The 24780-nt window shown below is 33.6% G+C and overlaps 1 protein-coding gene across 6 annotated transcripts in view; it reads left to right on the top strand.

The window, feature by feature from the left end:
- Nucleotides 1–24780, top strand: part of LOC141456070 (irregular chiasm C-roughest protein-like) — a 921342-nt gene that overhangs the window by 621750 nt on the left and 274812 nt on the right. For all 6 annotated transcript variants that reach the window (XM_074131679.1, XM_074131677.1, XM_074131678.1 and 3 more), the window contains one exon: nt 6507–6569. The gene's annotated coding sequence lies outside the window, so the exon portion shown is untranslated. The remainder of the gene's footprint in view (nt 1–6506; nt 6570–24780) is intronic.

The following is a 24780-nucleotide window of genomic DNA, read 5'->3' as shown; positions in this document are numbered from 1 at the left end:
TTCTTACAAATTTAATGCTTTACTTAATGGATTTTTAGTCATTTTGTCGACTTCGCTGTAATCAGTGAATTCGAATGTGGTTTGTGACTAACTAATTGTAGTAAACCGGCTGCCGGAAGATGTTAAGTACCTCCCCAGAGTTGAGGAGAGCTAGAAATCCTTTACAAATAGTGTACGGCCCTGTTTATTAAGGGTTACCATAATTTAGCTTACTTAACATTATAACTTATTATCCTCGCTTTTTGTTAGCAGTTGTTAGGATTACCTAAAAATTTAGGACGAACAAAGTTTCTAAAAGTTACGGTAGATGCACACAGACACAGGGAAGGAAACCAATGTGCAAAAACCAAATTTTCGGAAGCTCGGGTTACCTCAAACTGGTAAAACTTAACTTAGTAGAACAAAAGGAAACTAAAAATTGAATAATACAGTAGTTTAAAAAAACAAGTTCCCTGATAAATTATGTATGATGGTTGATAATAAATGAGAAGTAAAAAAGATTATACCAGGTAACGTGAGGTGCCATCCTCAAGAATGAAAAAAATTAATTAATCTCTGTAAGTTGTGTTTATTGTATTCATGGTTTGTGTGTCACCATTTTAGGATGGATTAATTGTTTTTGATTTTGTCAGCTGGGGCAGGAGCAGCCTCAGAAATTATCCACTTTTTTTTTTACTTCTTTCTTTGTCACTATTTTGGTTTTTGTCTTATATTATTAATGAACTTTATTAATATTCATATCTTTCTCATAACTAATTGAATGTATTCCGCATCTTTTAAAACTAAGGACTAATTTCAGTGGATCGCTGATAATAATATCGGTAATTTTGAGTTGATTAGACGACTACCTTGTTTCCATAATTGTACGAGGGCAATTGTCTAATTGTCTAATTGTATCCATGTTTCATCCACAGTGACGAAACAACGCTTAAAGTCCTGCGGATTCTTCTAGAACAGCTGCAAACCGTCCTTGCAACACTTCACACGATTTCGTTTTTGGTCAAGCGTGAGCAATCGCGGCACCCATCTTGCGGATAGCTTTGTCATGTCCAAATGTTGATGCAAAATATTATGTACCCGTTCATTCGAGATGCCCACAGCACTAGCAATCTCACGTACCTTCACTCTTCTGTCATCCATCACCATATCATGGATTTTATCAATGATTTCTGGAGTAGTAACCTCGAACAGGGCGTCCAGAACGTTCAGCGTCACTTGTGCCCATATGGCCACTCCGAAAATTTTGAAACCACTTATAAACTGTTCTAATCGAAGGTGCAGAGTCACCATAATGTTTATCAAGCTTCTCTTTAGTCTCCTGAGGCGTTTTGCCTTTCATAAAGTAGTGTTTAATCAACACACGAAATTCTTTTTCGTCCATTTTTTGAAAATCACTCGACTTCCTCGATTCAAACGAATGCCAAACACAAAGAAATAGACCGATCTGGCTGAAACTTGGTGTGTGTTCTTCCAAGAGATGCTACTAACTAAACATAACCTCGATACGCGCCAGTGGTGCTATCTCTCTGACTTTGCACGGACTTTTCAAACGACCCTCGTATGAAGGCAAGAAGTTAATAATCTACTCAAAATTACCAAAGAATAATTATTGCCGCAATGGTATTTAAATGGATAGTTTCGCTAAAACTAAAATAATTAGAATAAGGTAATTACTTTGTTAAATTGGTATTGTTGAATAAATCGTTACTTTTTTTAAACATCAAGTATTTCTCCGACAATTAATTTAGCTCAGACAAAAAATCACATTTCTGAAAAACATCTAACTTTGAAAAGTTTTACCTCTTTTTCTATAAAATATAAAATTTCTTTAAATAGCAAATTCCGGTTTTTAAAAGTAATTTATCACAAATTCCAAAACAAAAGATTTGGAACCAATTTGCTTAAAAAAAAAAGGCAAAAAGGTTTCGTTGGCTTTCTTATTCTTTTTGTGTTTAAAAATAATTTAGCGTCTAAATTTGTCAATTAATTTTTTATGAATAAAGTGTCATTCGATTCGATGTTTTGTGTAAATATGCCTTTTGTGATCTTGACACTGTACACACATTAGAAGTAAAGTTAGGCCTATATTTATTATTATTATTATTTATTTGTTACATGGACATAGCCCTATACAAAGGAGTTGCTACAAAAAACAAAAAACAGTACATATACATTAAGTTACATTAAATATACAGGGTGAACCAGTAAGTATTGTCAATAGGCCTACTGCGTGTAGTGCATCTAAAGTGGAGTTCAATGACGTATTGGCCAACTTCATATTTTCCTCTGTTCTTGAGTGACATCACTTTAAAGTTTTTTTCAAAAATCATTACTTTTTTCTGTAGAATATAAAAGGAGTTAAAGGAAAACAAAAGAAAACAAAACACAAATTAATACTTTAAATATCTAAGGGTAGAAATAAACACCACTCTATCATAAGTATAGTTTATTCACATAAGACATAAGATTCTAACGCCATCACACACAGTAATGGAATGGAAAAAGGAATGTCCCTTGCTACCTGCAACTTTATTGCCACCCCTAGCGGTCATCCCTTCTCAGATACCCTCAACCGGGCGGCCACTCACATTCCAATTTCCCTACATTTCCAATAAAAATGTTATTACTCAGAAAGTTTTAGTCCGAATTCGATTCTGATGACATGGTTAGAAAGACAGATAAATTTCCTAAAAATTGACACCATTTTGAAGCATAAATTATTCTCCAAACTGCCTTAATCTTCCACCGGAACCTAGGAAAATAAAAGTAATCGAAATTTTTAAGAAAACTCATTAGGCTCTTATGTGATCATTTTCAGAAAATATTTTAAACAAGTGCTATTTTTATAATCGAAGGCTAATTTACTTAGTTTCAAAATCTAACATTTTGTCAAATATTTCAGTTTAGGTTTTTTTTTTTCTTTTTTTTTTTTATGTGCAATAAGTAACCTTAGACTACCTTATTTGAAGACAATCTACTTTAAAAATTGACTACAGCTCCATCCCCAAGAGTTTAATGAATTAAACAACACAATACAATATCACTGATGTATGCTCATGAACACGTTTTCTTGCAAAACAAACGCAATTTCTCATACGAAGATAAAAGGAATCCTGGAAAATGATATACCGTTTGAAAGCCCATTAGACAAGGAAACTTTTGTAAAAAGTACCAGCACCTAGGTCTGAAAATGATCACATAAGAGCCTAATGAGTTTTCTTAAAAATTTCGATTACTTTTATTTTCCTAGGTTCCGGTGGAAGATTAAGGCAGTTTGGAGAATAATTTATGCTTCAAAATGGTGTCAATTTTTAGGAAATTTATCTGTCTTTCTAATCGTGTCATCAGAATCGAATTCGGACTAAAACTTTCTGAGTAATAACATTTTTATTGGAAAAAAGTAATGATTTTAGATAAAAAAACTTAAAAGTGACGTCACTCAAGAACAGAGGAAAATATGAACTTGGCCAATACGTCATTGAACTCCACTTTAGATGTACTACACGCAGTAGGCCTATTGACAATACTTACTGGTTCACCCTGAATATATAATGTATATAAATATACATTAAATGAGTTATTATTCATATAAATCAATAATTCATATTAGTAGTTAAACACTGTATTATTCATTTAGAATAAATGCCCTCAGTTTTAACACATTTTCCACATAATAGTATAATTTTTTTATATTTTCAGCGCTGATATTATGAAATAATATTGGAAAATTAAATTGATCAACTTCTTGTAAAAAACCTAAATATTTTAAACGAAATTGTAAATATATTGGGCAATTTAACAAAATATGGGACAAATCTTCAAATTGGGCGGTGTTACACAAAGTACACTTTTCATTTGGATTTAATGTATATGTAATTTTACCAATACTAATCTTCAATATATATTTAGAGGACAAACGCAACTGAGAGAGCAATCGTATAAATTTAAAAGAAATAGGAAAATTCAAATAATTCTGTGGCTCCTGATCATTAAAAACCAACGCAGAATAGATTAAACTGAAATTGGAGCTGGGCAATTTGCAAAGGTCAGATTCTTTAAGCGACTTTTTATAGCTAACTAAAGACTTCTTCAAACAGGAAATATTGTCATTGAATAAAATATCTGATAGTTTTAAAGAAGGAAACAAGAAATTTAATTGTGAAATCCAATTATACTTGGTATTTACTGCATTACGACTTAATTCCAACAGCTTTAGAAAACACAGCAACGGGTATCTGTCGGGCGATATAGCTTTTAATTTATAAATCTAGTTACCAGCAAACTTGAGAAGAAGATAACTAATGTGTACCACACCAAATTCCAAACGCACGGCAAAGTTGGGCGTACAACGCGGTAATCCAAGCAAAAGCTTGTAAAAATTTAGACTACATGCATCCAACGTGCTGCACCTGAGCCCCCATATTTATTTAGCACACTCTGAAATTATTATTAATGAATGTTTAACCAAAAATTATCAGTTTCAAAAGTTAAGTATTAGAATTGATTAAACGCCAACAGGTACCCAAATCTGGTAGTACCTCACATTTTAATTATTTATTATGGAATTTCATTCAGATAGAAACTTTCGAAAAAAGTTTATGCATTTTATTTAATTTTTTTTCTCTAATTTTTGTCCATCGCTCTGAACTGATTTCTTTTACGAGGGTCGTTTAAAAAGTCCGTGCAAAAATAAAAACTACTTAATTTTTTGGAGTAAACCTTTTTTATTTTTCAACATAGTCTCCTTTTAGGCTTATACACTTCGTCCAACGCTGCTCTAGTTTGTTGATCCCTTCCGAATAATAGGATTTGTCCAAGTCTGAAAAATAGCCATTCGTTTCTGCAATCACCTCCTCGTTTGAATAAAATCTTTTTCCCGCCAGCCATTTCTTCATATTGGGGAAGAAATAGTAGTCCGAGGGAGCCAAGTCTGGAGAATAGGGGGGATGTGAAACGAGTTGGAACCCTATTTCCATTAATTTTGCGACCACAACTGCTGAGGTGTGAGCTGGTGCGTTGTCGTGATGGAAAAGGACTTTTTTGTGGGCCAATCGTGGGCGTTTTTCTTGCAGCTCGGTTTTCAAACGGTCCAATAACGATGAATAATATGCACCTGTAATAGTTTTACCCTTTTCCAGATAGTCGATGAGGATTATTCCTTGCGAATCCCAAAAGACAGTGGCCATAATCTTTCCGGCCGAAGGAACGGTCTTCGCCTTTTTTGGCGCAGATTCCCCCTTGGTAACCCATTGTTTAGATTGTTCTTTGGTCTCAGGAGTGTAGTGATGTATCCATGTTTCATCCACTGTGACGAAACGACGCTTAAAGTCCTGCGGATTCTTCTGGAACAGCTGCAAACCGTCCTTGCAACACTTCACACGATTTCGTTTTTGGTCAAGCGTGAGCAATCGCGGCACTTATCTTGCGGATAGCTTTGTCATGTCCAAATGTTGACGCAAAATATTATGTACCCGTTCATTCGAGATGCCCACAGCACTAGCAATCTCACGCACCTTCACTCTTCTGTCATCCATCACCATATCATGGATTTTATCAATGATTTCTGGAGTAGTAACCTCAACAGGGCGTCCAGAACGTTCAGCGTCACTTGTGCCCATATGGCCACTCCGAAAATTTTGAAACCACTTATAAACTGTTCTAATCGAAGGTGCAGAGTCACCATAATGTTTATCAAGCTTCTCTTTAGTCTCCTGAGGCGTTTTGCCTTTCATAAAGTAGTGTTTAATCAACACACGAAATTCTTTTTCGTCCATTTTTTGAAAATCACTCGACTTCCTCGATTCAAACGAATGCCAAACACAAAGAAATAGACCGATCTGGCTGAAACTTGGTGTGTATTCTTCCAAGAGATGCTACTAACTAAATATAACCTCGATACGCGCCAGTAGTGCTATCTCTCTGACATTGCACGTACTTTTCAAACGACCCTCGTAGGTACTATTATTGAGAATAATTGCTTCAGCTTTAGCCATTGAACAATGTTTTAAGAATTCTTAAAAATCCGCTGTACTTTGGGAAATTTTTTTGATTTTATTTAAGTAGGTACTATGCATTAAATTTTCATTAATATTTTTTAGAATTTATTAGGTTACACAAGCCTTTATTCGGCCCGTTTTTATTTAAAATAAATTTTTGTTCAACAAAGTGGCACTTTGTTGAATACATTCTGTAGCTTTTAGTGTTTTTCTTTTTTTCTTTCCCATAAAATTATTCAAAAAATTTGTTTTACGTAAATTGTGTCAGATCATATGGATGCTCATTTGGTCTCTCCCTTTCACTTGAAGGTACATATTCATATAAAGGTACTATAAAGTTCATCCATATTTATTAAACCCAAAAAAAAACTTAGTACACCTAAAAGATATTTGAATATAATGGAAACCCATGAGTAAACTAATATTAGTATTGATGTAGCTGACAAATTTTAATGGTGATGGGTGAACTTGTATAATATACTTGACTACAAAAATGGTATCTTGTTACAGGGTTGCTGGCTTCTATACAGTATAGGCCTTTGGGCCTCGGCAAAAACATTTCCAGCCTAACAGGTAAGAAATAGATATTTTCTTTCCGCAACTTATTTATATAGTTTGTTTATATATATGAATATATTTTAACTCGCCTAAAGGTATAGTTTTAATCGGCTGGCCGTACCCCTTGTCTTGACTATTAACGTCTATTAACAAGTTCATGTTTCGAAATGTATCATTGATTTCTTACTAGACATATTTCTTGCTGAGCGAATGAATGCTGCAGTTTAAACAAACAAAATCTTAAACTAGAATTAAGCATTTCTTGTGAGTAAACTCACACCTAAAACAATCAGGTTTTAAAATATCATGCACTTATCGGACATTATGATCAACAATCAACTTCAAACACAACAAACTCTTACATGCATAAAGAGACTGACTTAGCAACAGTCCAGAGGTTCAGCTGATCCATCCTAATAGGATCTTGGAGAGCACTTCGACAAGTTTCTGCTAATAAGGTTTTCTACGAGAGTATGTTATATAATTTTAACTTCTTTGAATGAAATGAAATGATGAGCTTTGCAGATGGAATAGAAGAGGAACTAAAAAAATTAATTACAGTTTATTATTATTTTTGTAATAACTTTAACTGCAGGCGAAATTGCTCCTGCAACAAGTAAATCGAATGAATGATACGTAAATTAGAGGAGTCACCAGCAAAAGGTGTTTTGCTAATGAAACTACTATCGATCGATCTCCATCGCCAGTAAATCTCGTGGCCATCTTAGCAACGGTTAGGACAGTCTGGAATAGTTATCAAGAAGGTTGAGATGAGCTGAGAGGCGAAAATAAATAATGGTGCTCCTAAACCATTGTGACTAGTTCAATTAGTGACATAGCTAGTGGAAAATCAGTACATGAGCCTAAAATTTTCATTATAGTGTTGCTAGATGTTGGAACACATAAAATGAAACTAAATCATATGTTACTAAACATGATTAGACTCAATCGGTATTTGTAACTAAACCACCTGGAAAATATAAATTGAGCATTTTTAATTTGAACATAGCTTTAAGTTTTCATCAATTTTTTTTTTTTTTTTTTGGCGCATCAACAGCTGAGGTCATTAGCGCCCGGAGCTTTTTCCAGTGCACTGCCGGCCTCCGGACAGTGTTCTCTCGTTACAGCCAACACTGTCCATCACCGGACAGTGAGCTGTAAGAAGCTCCTAGGAAGAGAAAATCTAAGGGTCAGCTGCTGGATTCGAACCCGGGACCTCCGCGTGGAAGTCCAGTATGCTAACCTCATAGCTAATCCCTTCCCTCATCAAAATTTATTGGTATTTGAGAGAATATTCAAGAAAATTGGTCGTTGAAAATATTAAGTTTAAAATAAAAAGAAAGAAATGCCCTTTAGATTTCTAAATAAATTTTATGTTGTGATATAATCGCATTTAGCAAAAAAAAAGCTCAAATTTACAACGTAAAAACTGATGCGCTGCCGTAATTTTATTTTTCATAATTTCATAGATCTTCGTACAGCTTTGTTCGCTCATTAAATAATTTTATGGAACTCCTCAAGTCTTAAATAATAAATAAGTTTGAAAATTTAGTCGACAATGTACTAAACATAAAATTAAGTTCGTAGCACATAAGTTATAGTGACTTTTAGAGATAGGATTTCCCGTCTTATAGAATAGTATTATAAAGTTTTGTGCCTTTAGAATGTGGACGAGCGGACAAACCTTCTGAGTGTGAGAAGGGATGTCATTAGCCCTTAATATCCTTTACGATGAAACTGTTTAACTTACAACCTTACAGTCTAACTGAATTTAAATCAGACCCTAGCGACTATCATCCCTAGCCAAAACTTAATAATTACCGTCTCATCTACGCTATAATTTTATACTGAATTACAAAGCTTTGCGCCTGTGTAAAATTTATACAATCCTTTTCTGCTTTATCCGCTTTAGTTAAATTACAATTTGTCTTTGTTCTGCTTTCCATCAAATTTGTTTAATATTTGTAAATGTCCAAACGTTTGTTTTTCTTCTCTTTTTTTTTATAACATCCAGTTAAGGTCGATTTAATATCAACGCTGTTGGATTAAATATTTTAAATTATACTAGTTCAAGATTTTTCGGGTTTAAACCGAGATACTAAAACATAAATTGTGTTTAACTAAGATAAGGATTGGTAACTGATTCATTAATCCAGCAGAATAATGCTAATTTCAGTCATGATTTCTAATTTTGCTGAGCTTTCGGCCTAGGGACTATGACATCTTCAGGGCTGTGGACAAAACTAGAGAACAACACCACAGCACTTTCCTAAAATCAGAAACCAACACTCAAAAAAGAAAAGTACTGGAAATAATATACATATCAAAGACTGAAAACAGTCTAAATTTCAAAACTGACTCGAACAATCTAAACAACATTTATGCCAACTTACTACAAAATACTTAAAAACATCCTTTGACAGTTGGCAACTCTGACCTCTTCACAACTGAACACATAAAACCGATCACACTTTGTTCATAAGTAGACAGGACAGTAGATATACTAACCTTATATTAATGTAAAAATATTATGTTGTACATAAGGTAAATAATTTTTGTAAACTATATGATTAACTATATGACAGCAGCCTTGTGGATGCTGAACGCTCAGCAAAATAAAAGAACATAAAAAAATTATGACTGAATTGGACATTAATTCTTTTCTTCGTACCAAGATAAAAATTAGGAGTATTGATCTTAAAATAGGCTTTAGTTCTAAGATGTAAGTCAAAAGGGACTTGAGAATCGTTCTGACTTTCAAAATGACTATGATGTAGAACTGTAGAACTGTAACTAGCAAACCAGAACTACGCACAGTGCGAAAACCCGCTTTTTTTTTTAAGTTCTGAAATTCCTTTTTCGTTGATATCTGGTGAAACTTATTGTCGAAAAGCTGCGCAGAAAGAGTCATTCTCATTTCGAAGATTGAAGGCTTTTGAAAAAGTAAATGGTGAAAGTTTTTTACAAAGAGAATTAATAGAGTTATCAATTTTATGTTTTATTATTTTTTTTTCCGTGAAGTGAAATAATCTTGAATTACTTTTTTAGCACTTTTTCCTCTAGAGTATGTTATTTTAGGTATAGAATGTGACCTGCATAGAAATAGGATATTTTATCTTATATTGAAGAATATTTTGCTAGGATAGTGAGGCAAAAAACTAGATACAATGTTAGAGCAACAGGGGCTAGAGCAATCTGTATGTGAATGTGTTTAAGTTATGGTGTAAACATACTCCTATCTAAAAATATAATTTAGCTATATGGTAAATAAAGGGTAAATATGGTAAATAACTAAAATATCCTTGTGCCTAGGTAACTCTAGTTTCTTTTCCTTTTTATATATAACAAGAGAAGACCGGAAGTAGGTGAAAGTGTACAAGACTGGCTCTAAACCATTCACCAGCTTCCGCCTTCGCTCGCACCTTATTACTCCACCATATAAGCACCTCCTATTTATCCTTAGCAAAAGGAAAGCGTTCCATCAACATTTTCCCTTTATCTACAACCCCCCCTATATTTCCTTTCTTCCTGAAGAAAAGTGGAAATAGTAAGGCTATCCTAAGGCTAAGCAATCAATGTTTTAGGGAAATCTTTTTTTATGATATAGTTAAAAAAACAAAAAAATTATTTCAATCGAAGATAGAGTTTTTTTTTTTAGAGATCATGAACAGTCTTTACAAAAAAATGGTCCTACATTCACTTATTTGTTAAAATAAAAAGTTTCCCTATTGTGTCTCCAGCTGCGGACCCTTAGATTTTCTCTTCCTAGGAGCTTCTTACAGCTCACTGTCCGTTGATGGACAGTATTGTCTGTAACGAGAGAACACTGTCCGCAGGCCAGCTGTGCACTGAAAAAAGCTCCGGGCGCCAATAACCATAGATGTTGACGCGCCTTAAATAAAAAAAAAAATTCCTTATTGTGAAACGGAAGTACCGCAATCTTTTTGAATTTTGGAAACTTAGATTTCATAGAAAATATATTCTGTGAAATTTTTAAAGTCCAAAAAAAAGTTGCTACTAAAATTAATTTTTAGTTTTGTAATAATAGTACAGGGGAGATTTTGAATTAAAAGAACTCGAGTGAAATCCAATTAAAACTGTCCGGTAGGACAGTTGTATAAGGGTTGACCATCAAAAACTGCACGAAAAAGTGTAACGTTGAAAAACACCCAACTTTGACAATTTTTTTCTATTTTTCTATAAAAGATAAAATTCCCAAATTTTCTTTAAATCTTACTCCAAATCCTCCTTTATAACTGTAATTTTTTTGCAACCACCCAGATCTAATAGGTTTCGAGAACAAAGTTGCCGAAAATGAGCAAAAACGGCTTTTTCAAAAAATGTTCTTGGTCTTGTTGTTTTTGTTCTTGTTGTTACCTTTTTTGTAAACAACGTAGCGCCTAAACGCGTGAACCGATTTTCATGAATGAGGTGTCATTCGATTCAATATTTTATGTAGATGTGCCTTTTGGGGGTCCCGACGCTGTACATCGAATGGGAGAGGAGTTAGCCCCCTTTATGTAAGGCCCCCTCCAAAATTATTATTACTAATTACTCTGTAAGTCTTGGCCCGATTTTGATAAAATTTGGTAGGATGATAGGGTTAGGGCTCCTCTACGTAACATTAAAGCGGCGATCAGATCTTACACTTGTTAAGGGGAAGTGTAGCAATCGTTTCAAATTATCGACACGTGAACCGATTTTCATCAATGAAGTGTCAATCGAATCGAAATTTTGTGCAGTTTTGCTCTTTTAAAGTCTCGACGCTGTGCCTCATAAGGAGAGGAGTTTGCCCCATCCAAGTAAGGCCCTATCTAAAACTATTATTACCAATATTTCCATAACGCTTAGTCCGATTTTGATAAAATTCAGCTCTAATAAGTGGTTAAAGCTCCTCTACGTGGCTGTGAAGTGCCATCAAGCTCTTGCATCTACTAAGAGGAAGTACTGCAATCGTTTAAATTATCAATGAGTGAACCGATTTAAATCAATGAATTGTCGTTCGATTAAAAAATCTTTGCCTAGAAGTACTGCAATTGCATTTATTTTTCTTACTCCTCTTAAATGGAAGTACTGAAATCGCAGTTTAATTTTGCTATTTACGCACAAATACCTTCCTATGTTATTCAAAACGCTTTTTCAAAAAAATTGTTATTAAGTATGGTTTGGGGGACCGCAACTATAATCATTCTTTAAAAAGATCTCTCCAGTGGTAGTTACGGTTCCGACTTAACACCTTAACAGGTTATAATGATAGAATTGCTTATTCTAAATTTAAAAAAATCTGTAAAGCAGATATGTTACTTTGCAAAAAGGAAAATCTATCCAAAAAGTACAAAAATCTCCTTAACAAAAACTTACAGTTTAAAATGTTAAGTATAAGGGTTGATTAAATGCCAAAAGGTACACAAATCAGCAAGCACCCAACATTTTATTAATTCTTCATTAATATTTAAGTAATTTTACTGCATTAATTTTCATTAATATTTTTTAGAATTTATTAGATGTCACAGACCCTTATGCTGGCCACTTCATTTATAATATTTTTTTGTTATAATTATGATAAATCACATATACGTACATGCAGTTAAAATAGAAAAAGACAAAGTTAGAGTCGGCTACTGTCTTGAATTCGTCTTACCGAAATATTCGTGAGCACAAATAACAAACAGTTATAACAAGTAGATTATTCAACAATTATTGATTTCTCAATTGGGATTTAATTCAATCCCCCTAATTTTACTTATAGTAAAATACTAGAATAATTAACTGTCCTAAAAATATGTATATCTTATTTATTTTATATTACATATATACAACATTGTAGGATGAATACCTAGATTGAGAATGTAATTGAAGAAAACTATATTATTTGCAATAAAGCCAGATAATTATTACCTATTATTATAAACGTTTGACTACTACATAAAATAACAATTACTTTAACCGAAGAATGAACTTATACCGACGATTTTTATTTAAAAATAAATAAATAAAATAAACAAAATCATTGATGTATGTTGGTGTAAGCATTTTTTAAAAAAAGGTTTTGAATTTTTTAGCCTCGTAATTTTTTTTTTTTTTTATAACGTTTTTCTTTTTAACCTGTAATTAACAGTTTGATTATTATAAATAACTAGATATTACATCAATCTACAGTGCTACTTGAACATATATTTTGTAGACGAAAATGGCCAGCATAAGGGTCTGTGACATCTAATAAATTCTAAAAAATATTAATGAAAATTAATGCAGTAAAATTACTTAAATATTAATGAAGAATTAATAAAATGTTGGGTGCTTGCTGATTTGTGTACCTTTTGGCGTTTAATCAACCCTTATACTTAACATTTTAAACTGTAAGTTTTTGTTAAGGAGATAGAATAAAGTTATGGAATTTTCTCCATTCACATTTTGTTTGTATTTATGGAATGTTTCAATTTATGTATCTACGTTTTAGATACATAAATTAGATGGTCTGACTTTCACTGAGAAGATCGGGTTGTATTTTCTAGAAGTTTCGATTAAATCGCCACAATAGTGCTCCATAAGTCCACATCGATTTTAATAATACAATTTATTTTAATGCTCGAATTATTATTTTCTTTAATTGGATAATTGTTTAATTTATGGTGTTTCATTTTTAAGCAAAATTTCTGCTACAGCAATAAGAAGGAAAAAGTGAGAGAGAAAAAATATACAAACCATGAAAAAAGTCCGCGATAAGCCTCTTTTATATAAACAGTCTATTTCTAAACATAAGCATATTTTAAATAAGCTCTATGGAATGGTTTAATCTAGCTACAGATAGGGGCAGGAGTGGGACCTATATGAATCCACTGCAGTTATATGCGGCCCAAGTGGTAGCGTTGCGACTATCTAATCTACGCGATATGCCCGACTGAAAGTCACTTCTACCATATATGCCCACCCATCCGGCATTACCTAGTGCCAGTAAAATTGCGTCAGTAAAGTACCGCTGAGCTAGTCCGTTTGTCGCATTTACGTTATTATCCTTTTTACTACGATGTACAATTATCCTGTAGAAAGGGTAGGGCAATATGTATATATGTATATTATAATATTCACAAGTATATATGGCTAAATTAAAAATATGTTCCAGTGGGACAAAACATATTTTATTTCTAATAAATTTTCATATCTCATTTAATGTTAGATTCTACTCCTCAGCCTCCTCACTGTAACTAGAGCACTGCCTTCTTTATTCCAATGAGCTAGTTCCTTCGTCTCTCACCAAGGCTAATTATTGGAATTCTATTTTGTTGCTCTTGTCAGTGGAATTTGGCCACCTTTTTGTTTCTGTAACCCTTATGCAATTGTAAGTATTCAGTCAGAGGAGATAAGTGGCATTTGCCATTTACTCAATGCCTAAAATTAAAATACCATAAAGCAACAATTTATTTTATTATTTTGAAGTATGAAATGAATAATTTGTGTATTGGAATAGATTGCAAATGAATAAGTGAAAAGAATAACGTATAAATAATAATAATCGCGTACTAGGTGTAGAAGTGGATGATATAGGATTTTAGTATTGCAAGCAGGGAGTCTAGCTTGCAAGAAGTTGAAGTACCGCTACTACAAGAAGGAATAAAGACAGAAGGTTCTTGTAAAAGACTTTAGCGCCCTGCGACACTCCAACAACTACAAAGTACAGTTACAATAAGTTGTCTTTGTAAGTGACGTGGCCGTGTGCTGCGAAGTATCCTCTCTCCTGTACCAATGCTAGCCCTGCCGCCTCCACTTGTCCACCAATTCCAACATGCTCACCTCTAAAAGTTCCTTCCAGTCCCTACTTTACCCCACTAAACCCCACTTTAGCTGGAGAGTCTCCTGTGTCCTTCCCTCTACACATCACTCCTCCATTTCGCCTCAGCCAGACATGCCTCTCGCCAATCCGTGCTATCCTAACTAAAGCCCCTTAACCAAACTGGATGAAGGGAATGAAGGGTAAGAGTCTAAGAGTATTATGTTGGAGGAATGGGGTGTTCTACCCTACCAGCAAACTCACCATCCTAATTCCTCCCACCAACAAACCAATCTTCCTTCTCTCTCATTGATGTTTATTCTCCTTATTAAATACTTAATTGCCACTTTATTAAATCCTGAACGGAGCTTAAGGATTATGTCGAGGGATTAACTAGAAAGACCATTTTATACAGCAAAGAACTTGAAAATTTATACAAACACTCGCTAAAAATGATTGTGGTACCAGTTATTTGTTAAAATACGTTCGTTACATTTCCGGCAACTCTTCTGTAGAGTCCAAAATGAATTTTACTAATATAAATGAAGTATTTCATACTAAATGGTCTTAATATATTAAAGTAGTCAAAATTTCTCAGGATCTGATTTAAAGTCTCTGATTTTGGGCTGTTAAGTTTTACTCACTAATTAGAAACATTATTCAAGTTCAATTCGTAAAGGATAAATTCGTATTATCTTTTAGTGGACGTAAACTATTAATATTTAGGATTAAAATAGCGAGGATTCGGTCAAAATAAGCAACTCCGTCTTTACGCCAAAGTTTCGATAAATTTATTTTCTTCCACAGGGCCTGGATATTTCAAGTTCATAGCAAACAACATAGACTATTGAAACACAAGGCTTAATAGAAAAAACGATTAGAAATGGTATCTTTAGAACTTACCTGGTTATGTGAGTTGGTTGTGAGTTACCGAAAAACTGAGAACCAAAGAGTGGAGAACAGGTGTATTATGTCCAATAGGGTGTTTCAAAAAATGAGGACTTTTAAATTTTAAAGAGCGCCGGGCGGAAAATCAAATTTCATTTAAAAAGAAAAAGTTTCGTCCGTATTACAGCGAAATCGATTAATATTTAGAGGTCGCTACCATTGATCAAATAATTTTTGTTTTGCTTTTTTTTTATATATAAAAAAATCTTAATTAAATGTTTTGTATCTTTTCAAATTATTAGCAAAACATGTAATTGTACAAAGTTTATTTAAATATAATTTGCTATAAAGACAATGCAGTTGGAATCATTTTGATGGCCTTTTTATGTATTTTCAAAGTTATGAATAATTAAAGAAGCTGTATTTAAAAAAAAAAAAAAAAATATTAAGAAAAATATACATTTTTGAAAAATTTTGATTAATTAACGTTAAAATCACTACATTTTTTATGTGTTTCGTACAGAATTTAAAAAAACAAATAATTTTGGTTACTGAAACATGTAAGTTAGAGAATATTTGGCATTTATTGTTATAATTTAAAATTAATTTACTATCAATCACTTTCAAATTATAACAATAAATGCCAAATATTCTCTAACTTACATGTTTCAGTAACCAAAATTATTTGTTTTTTTAAATTCTGTACGAAACACATAAAAATTGAAGTGATTTTAACGTTAATTAATCGAAATTTTTCAAAAATGTATATTTTTCTTAATATTTTTTTTTTTTTTTAAATACAGCTTCTTTAATTATTCATAACTTTGAAAATACATAAAAAGGCCATCAAAATGATTCCAACTGCATTGTCTTTATAGCAAATTATGTTTAAATAAACTTTGTACGATTACATGTTTTGCTAATAATTTGAAAAGATACAAAACATTTAATAAGGATTTTTTATAAAAAAAAAAAAAGCAAAACAAAAATTATTTGATCGATAGTAGCGACCTCTCTAAATATTAATCGATTTCGCTCTATTTCGGACGAAACTTTTTGTTTTTAAATGAACTTTGACTTTCCGCCCGGTGCTCTTTAAAATTTAAAAGTCAACATTTTTTGGAACACCCTAATGTCCAAGTATTTGGAGAGTAAGAGAGAGAATCTAACGGCATTTCCATGGAAGTTCTCAGTTTTTTTGCTAGAAAATTTCTCAAAAAAATCAGTCAATTGTGGAAGAACCACTTTAATAAATATATTTTTCCGTTTTTTGAGCTGAAGTTGGTTAGAAAGCCGAAACGTGCTGAAAGTAATGTGAAAATAAATAGGAGTGTCCAAAAGAAATCGATAAAAAAAAAATTTACGGATCAACTAATTCAAATATTTGAACCATTTCATCCGCAGTGCGTATTGATTTCTATTTTTGTTTCCTGCATTTGAGCAGATTTAAACTCACAAAGTTTTATCTAGCAGACAAGCTGATTACTTTGTTTTTTTTTTTTGTGGTGATTTTCTGGTGGACTAGTATCGAACATGCATAATTTGTAAAATTACAAAACAAATTACAATTAACCAAAACTGTAATCTCGGTACCAATCAGACAGTGCGCTGTAAACTTCTATCCCAAACTGGACTTATCATAAATATCTGCTTTTATCAATGTGCCAATCCTCCTCTCTCTTTCCTGAAATACTCTTTTGTGAAAAGCGAAATTTTGCCATCAGATACCCTCCCATCATTGTTTAAACAACGGACACTAACAGCTGATCTCATCACTTCCTAATCATGCTTATAATTAATTCTGAGAGAGAGTTAGAGAAGCGCTCAGACCCACACATTAATCGGATTGTGGCGCTCAGCTGGCCGTAGACGTGGTTTTGCCTGGCCATTATTAAATATGTAACCAACACCCATTGTCTAATGTAAATAATTGATAGGTAGACTATTACCAATAAATGATGAATAGAATTTAAATTCATCTACTGACTTGCAAATGCCAGCATATAATTTGTTAATGAAAAATCTATTAGTTACAAAAATAAATTTTGCATTTATTTATTTTTTTAAATTAAACACATATTCTGGAACAGCTTTTGAATACATTTTTTTACCATAAAACAGGTGTCAATTCTTTGCTGTCAATAAGAGCATCATTTCAAGGCATCATAATCCCTAAAAAGGCCTCATCTGGTGAATGTTTGATGCTTTTTGAACATCCACGCTGTTTTGCATGAGCGAATTTTTCCTACTTTCCGGTCTTTTTTTTAGCGTTTCATTTGCTATCAAATCCGTTATAAGTTTCTTAAAGTTGAGGTCTCTGTAACAAGAATTGGAAGGCTTCAAGTGGCCGGGCTTCCGAAACATAGCAACGAAATTCGGCTTGGTCAGCTTGCTCTATTTTGTTCCAGGACTGCAAGAGAAGATTGTACTGTAGAAGGGATAATTTTTGGTATACCTAAATATTCGTATTAAAACGTGGAGTAAGTTATTAGTAGCTGTCGGAGTATTATAAATTAGCAATGATTTAGCAATGATGCACTGCTCAATGTTAGTATAGCTAGTCAGCGTGAAATATACGTACATGTAATCGATTTAAGGATATAATCTTAGCAATGTTAGGTTTATGGCAACATAATGTGCATGGCAGAAGTGAATCGATAGTTTTCGAAAAGGAACAATCTGAATGAACCAAACAAGTGCTAAATATTGCTAATCTTGTACTCAAGGTAAAATAGAAACGATACAAAAATCGTGAAGCAGTAACTATTCAGTTACGTAGGCGCCACGGTAGCCGAGCGGTTAGAAGCTAGACCCGCAAAGCTAAGATGTATTGCAGGTTTAGTAGGTTCGATTCCCTGTACTAGGCCACGGATTTTATTTAATGGTTAATAAAAGAAATTTACAGTAAAGTATGTTTGCTAGTCGCCTCCGTCCACTACACCTAATTGGTAGTTGGACGTTAAGCCCCGCCTGAAAAAATAGGCAATTACTTTACTTTACTTTTTACTTTACTATTCAGTTTCCCTTATCAAATCAGAATTATTGTAAGGCATCTCCAAAGAAGCAGTTGCTTAAACAGAATCAATAAGTCTGGTTGGATGAGAGCGTTAAGCAAACCACAATTTAATTAAATCTATACAGCCCAAATTTTCCTCATTGTATTGCCTTTCGCCTGATTAGTATTTTTGCTGAATTCCTCATCATTCTTACTTTACGCTGAATTACATTTGTAGAAGATGAAATACATTCCAATATTGATGGAATTTTGTTGATCATCTGACAAGTGAGAACGAACAATCACCCTTTTTATTCTATAACATTTATTAATATCTAATACAATAGATCGCTTTGTGGTTGTCCATGACTCTGATTTGTCCCGAAATACTCGGAGATATTAAATTTGACAAAGTTTATTATTATTGTAGCCAATAAGAAAAACTAATAGCCAATAATAATAACTCATTACATTGTAGACTAATGAAATCACTAGTTGGTAGAATTGAATTAACCTACACTAATTTAATTAGATTGAGGTTGAATAGGTTGTAGTTCGGGTTGGATTGGAATTGGAAGGAAGAGAAATAAAGCGTGCGTGAGTTAGCGGACCAACTGAGATGAAAAGAAGGGGTGGCTAAAACAAGGCGATAGCCAATTAGGTGGATCCTTCTAACTGACCAATCAATGTTCCCTTCGAGATTTCAGACAGGGCTCAATGTGGCCCAGCGTAAGAGGCGCGTCCCCTTCGCCCCCGGGTCAAACACTTTACGTCATTTAATAAAGTACATCCACCCTTATTGCTGGTATATAGATAGATATATAAAACGCCCTCAAACCCCTTCTTATAGTTGCTGGTGGAGTCCATTATTTAATTTTAGCGTCCACTGTTCTGAGTTAGGGGGCTATATGCAGGTGATATTAATTTCTCTTGGGCAAATTTAATCAACTTTACAGTTTGTACTTTAAACTTTAAAAGAGAAACTATATTTGTTAAAGGGCATTCCAAATCTAGACCTTGCAAATTTATTTAAATATCAAAGCTTTTATTATAAAGATATTGGTTTATTTATTTATTTATCTATTTATTGTTAAGGTTTGGTCGAATAAAAATATTCAAACCAAAAAAATAATAAGTAAAGAGGGAGAGGTTAGCGAATTCTGGATTCCAACGCGGAGATCATGGGTTCGAATCCAGCTGCTAGCCCTTAGATTTTCTCTTTTAGGGAGCTTCTTTGCAGGTCCCTGTTCGGAAGGCACTGAAAAAAAACCCCGGACGCCGATAACCTCAGATGTTGTCGTGCTTTAAATTGAAAAATTAATACTCGTAAGTAAAGTGAAAAGTGTAATGCCTATTTTTGTTTCCACATCCAATGACCAAATTAGGTATCGTAGACGCAGGCGGCTATCAAATATACGTACTATGAATATCTCGTATTAAGCATTAAATAAAACCCAAGACCTACAAGATCTACCGGAAGTCGAATCCAGTACAGTAATTGCCTATTTTTTCAGGCGAGCTTTACGTCCAACTACCAATTAGGAGTCGTGGACGGAGGCGACTAGCAAACGTACTTTACTGTAAATTTCTTTTATTAACCATTAAATAAAATCCAAGGCCTAAGATCGGGAATCGAACCCAGTACCGCAATACATATTAGTTTCGCAGGTCTCGCCTCTAACCGCTCGGCTACCGTGGCGCCTTCCAGTACCACAATACATCGTAGCTTTGCAGGTCTCACCTTTAACCGATCGTTTATTGTGGCGCAAAAAAAAAAAACTAATTATTACTAATTGAACATTTAGACAAAAATTTACTTTTCACGGTTCAAAAAAATGATACAATTAGCTATTAGACATGGAGCAGGGTATGTCCTTTTTTAGGAAAAGTGGTGTGTGGTCTGGTGCCAGGGAAGTGTAACCCCAATCTGCCGGCTTCCTGATTCCTGGGATATTCTTAGAAAGCCTAGGGGAGTTACCATTGTCAATAGTAAACCCTTCTTGAAACACCTCTAGCCTTTTTAATTAGGGGGCCACTTTTGTAGTGTAATTGGAAAGAGCTTTGCGGGTATGAAGTACAGTATATCAGAAAGATTGTACCTGTCTCCTGACTGTACCCTATACTTATTGTAAATAGACAAGAAATTTAGAAGATTAATAGAACCAGGGCGTGCATACTGGCTTTAAGAATTTTCGCTTCAGTAAAAGATATTCAGTGGGTCTCGCATTTTTCATCTAGGTCACTCTAACATGGTTTTACACTACATCTAAGTCACCAATTTAGAAACTCAGTTGAAACCAAATCTCCTCCAAATTGACTTATTAAACTCTGATGATTGATATAAGCTAAACATGAGTTTGCGCAACTGAACGCTGTCACTGATCTCAGCTTTCTTCTTATTAATTATACAGTATTAAATGAATACTATAAATATCAGAAATAATCTTAAAAACTGAAAAATGCAATTTAATGATTACTTTTCTCATTTAATTATTGACATCTCTCTCATCTATAAATCTGTTACTTCTCTTTAAAACGTTTTCTTTTGTTAAACACAATTTGATAGAATTAAAAATTGGTAATCTGCGGTCCTCATGTAAGCAGTAATAACGCACATAAACATTTGCCTCGGTTTTTATGTATTGCTGCTTTCACATTAGCAGTTACTTATATCTGATACTGCTGTTTGAATGTATTCCATTTGTCTACAACATTTTCATCCCAACTGAAGCCAACTGTGGTAGTTTGTTGGTATAAAATTGCCACTTCTGTCTGTGCCATGAGATGTTTGTTTTAGTTAAAAGAAAAATACTACTTAAACGTTAGTTCTGGAATTACTGAAATAGAAACATACATATATGAAACTACGAAACATTAATTTACACACTGAAGGTAATAACTGAAAATTCTCTGGCTGTTATCACTTTTCTCAGGACAATTCTAAAAAAATTGACTTCCCAGTGATATTTTTAAATAAATTTTGTTTTACATTGAAAGCTAATAATGATATTTATATTACGATCGTAATAAGATGTCATAATATATTCATTGAACAGGCTTTATACTGCATTAAATTTGGATTACAAATTGGATTTGTACTGTATGTTAAGGAATTCCATTGTCAAAGGCTTTGGCAATGCTTTTTACAGAAAGAGATGCCATCTTAAAATTCTAAAAAAAAAAAAGAAGCTATTTTTGAAATGCCAGTTTTATTTCTAACAAGTTCTTGGTATACTTTGGTAATGCAAGTGGCGCTAGAAGAGTTAGTGATCGCCACATCGAGAAACTCCGTTAGATTTCGTGAAATTTTGCTAAATTACTTCCTGAGTAAAAAAGCGTTTCATGCTCTTGTGTCAGAATTATTACTTTCTCTTACAAGTTAAAGAAAGTATTGCATTTTTTTTTTTAATTGTTAACCTGACGGGGAATGTATTTCAAATTTGGATTTGATATACATTAATTAAGTGGATAATGATGATAATTATTCCATTTATTTCTAAAAATCTGTTATTTCTTTTGGTGTTGCCTTTGGGTTAAATTGGGCAAGCGATTGACTTACCAATGATATTTTTAAATAAATTTTGTTTTACATTGAAAGCTAATAATGATATTTTTAATTAATAAAAAGTCATGTTTATTGAACAGGCTTCATACTGCATTAAATTTGGATTACAAATTGTATTTGTACTGAATGTTAAGGACTTCCAGGATTTAGCAAGGCTTTTTAAACAAAGAGATGTCATATTAAAAAAAAATTCAATCAAGGGTGCGTTGTCAAATTTAAGCTTTGAAGCCCGACTTTAATGATATTGCCTCGATGATAGAAATAACATTGCAAAAATTTAATTTGTTTTTCTAGCCTGCTTATCCTACATATTTTAAGGACTATCCACCCCTAAATTAACCTGAATAAATCCCCAATTGTTTCAGTCTGGTCACGAATATAATGTAAAGTTCTTATTGAAAATTAGCCAACTGTTAGAACTATTGTGAATCTTTTCGCTTAATTATTTGTAAAACAGTGTTTTTTCTAAAAGTCTATCGTATTTTGTCAACTCGAATCCACTTGTTACTTCTTTCAGTCTGAAGCAAATCTATAAATACGATTGCAGTATTTTCTACTTCTTGGCTCTTTAATCGATATTCTGGTACATATTGTCCTTAGCATGTGAATATTATTGCTGTAGCATAAAGGCCCATGCTTTCATACAAGTGTAAAAAAACATGAATCCAAAGTTTAATATTTGATGTACGCACTCTATTGAAGTGCTTCGCTTACTCGTAGAGAAATACGTCCCTACCCACAAATACAGACCAGTAATTCCACACTTGCACCATCATCCGGATCCAAGACTTAAAGAATAAAGTCATATCTCTAAATAATAGAGCGGAAGCTTTTACTAAACCTGCAGCGGACGCATTAAGCTTACGCTTAAAAGGTTTCTCAGAAATATTTCTTAAAAGGTGGGCTTAGAATTGAATATTTAATATTTTTTTACCATGTTTACGTTGATTCGTTTCATTTCATTGAATCTGAATGCACACAACCTAAATATCTGAAATAGTTTTATGGTCGTATATTTATTTATTTTTTTGTATCCACGGATTAGTTTAAAATGATAGAATCTCTATCAATTATATGTCCCATAAATATTTCTATTTCTATAGTAAACTTCCACACAGGTTCGTTATCTAGGGCTCTACCTAGACAGCCGTCTAACCTGGAACCCTCACACAAGACTTAAAAGACAAGAACTGAACAGACGTTACGGACTACTAAGGAGACTCCTTGGACCGAAATTTTCCATGAACGTACAAAACTTAACAAAACACTCGTATTACGACTTATGGAGCAGAATTGTGGGGCTCCGCCAAACCATCTAACATCCAACTAATCCAATCTTTCCAGTCTAAAGTCCTCCGTCGAATCGTAAACGCACCATTCTGTATGTCTCCAACCGCACCCTCCATCATGATCTCAATATTCCCTACGTAAATGAGTTAATCCACACCCGATTTCTATATTTTTCACAGCAAACTCTCTGATCACCCAAATCCTCTGGCTCAATCACTATCCAAATCGTCCCATCCTGACAATCCTCCACGTCGTCTAAAGCGGCGTTGGCCACGTGACCTCATTGCTTCCTAAACCCCAATAAGTTGAAGAGAGTTCCAGCGCTGGCTGGTTTCTCTCATCCCGTCACCCTGGTTATGGCACTGAGCCAGCTCTGTGGCACAATCAAATGTTTCTTTGTACTACACTTTTGCTAGATGTATACTTTGTACAGTTGCAAATAAATAAATTAATAATAATAATAAAATAAAAAAAATTATAATAATTTTGCTCCGTTCAACGAAGTTTAAACTATTTTGAAAATTAGTTTTAGTTTTACGAGAGACTATATCATTTCATTTAATTAAAAAAAGCGGTTGATGATTTTAATAACTTAAATAAAAAAATAATAATAATAATAATATAAAATAATACCCTTGTAAAGTGTTGTAGGTGCATTATCAAATTCATATCACTTTAAATATATAGAAAATCAAGATTACATTTTAAGTTATAATTTGCTAGATTTCTGAATTGCATAATGTTTGTTAGTATATTGAAAAGAAACGCTAAACTTGCTTGAACTTTGTATTTTGTGCTTGTTAAACAAGTCAGAGCCAAACAAACTGGTTAGCAATGATGGAAATACTTTGTATCTACCTGGTTAGAGGCCACGCCTTGCCACTCCGTTCCTGTTTCGTGAAAAGGAGTAAGAACACTTGAATGTCTCAGGCATTCAGCTGGGATGATGTATTCGTTGCATTGTAAATTTTAAGTTCTTTAACTACTTCCATTGTGAACGGGCGAACTGACATCTAAATTTTCTCTGCTTGTCTTCCAAAGAAGCGTTGTACAGCTGTATGGTACAGTGCTTATTTTTGTCATCCAGTAGATCCGTCAAGGTTTAGGGGCTTTTCTAATCTTTTTTTGTTAAGAATCCTAAGCTCCCCAGATTAGAGTAGGAACTGATTTCACCAGTCAACAAACCCAGAATGCCTTTGAGTTGCCAGTCCTGAACCATGCACCTGGATATTCATCGATAGATCGGTCACTGAAGCAAAGAAGGTTGGCAGTTCAGAGGTGTACACCATCCTATTTCAGGCTGTAAAGTAGAGACGAGCTGGCCTGCAATTATGACGTGGAAATAGCTGCCTAAAGTCTTAGCATTGGATCACCTAGTCCACGTTGCTGCCAAAAAAAAGAAACAGAAAAAACAAGATAGTCCTTTAAAGCCGCCATTGCTGTAGTAAGCCACTCATCGACCTATGACAGAGTATAGCCTTCTAATTTGCGCTAATAAAAGAACAAGTTTGTAGCATACGGTGGTCTTGAGCCAGGCGATAATCTGGACAATGTTTCTGGGCCCTTAAACGCCAGCTACCCTGGATTGGCCCAGAACTAGGACAGTGATCTGTTTACGGCTCGAGACTTGTCATGATTACCTGTGCAGTACCATCTCCGCCGTATTGTGGTGGTTGAGAGCCCTTGGTATCCGCTTTGCAGTTTAGAAGAAGAAATGACT

Source organism: Rhodnius prolixus, unplaced genomic scaffold, assembly GCF_049639745.1.
Source record: "Rhodnius prolixus isolate KJV_2025 unplaced genomic scaffold, Rpr scaffold_4, whole genome shotgun sequence".
Taxonomy (NCBI): domain Eukaryota; kingdom Metazoa; phylum Arthropoda; class Insecta; order Hemiptera; family Reduviidae; genus Rhodnius; species Rhodnius prolixus.
Note: the sequence above shows the minus strand (reverse complement) of the source record. Positions and strands in the feature narration are given on the sequence as shown.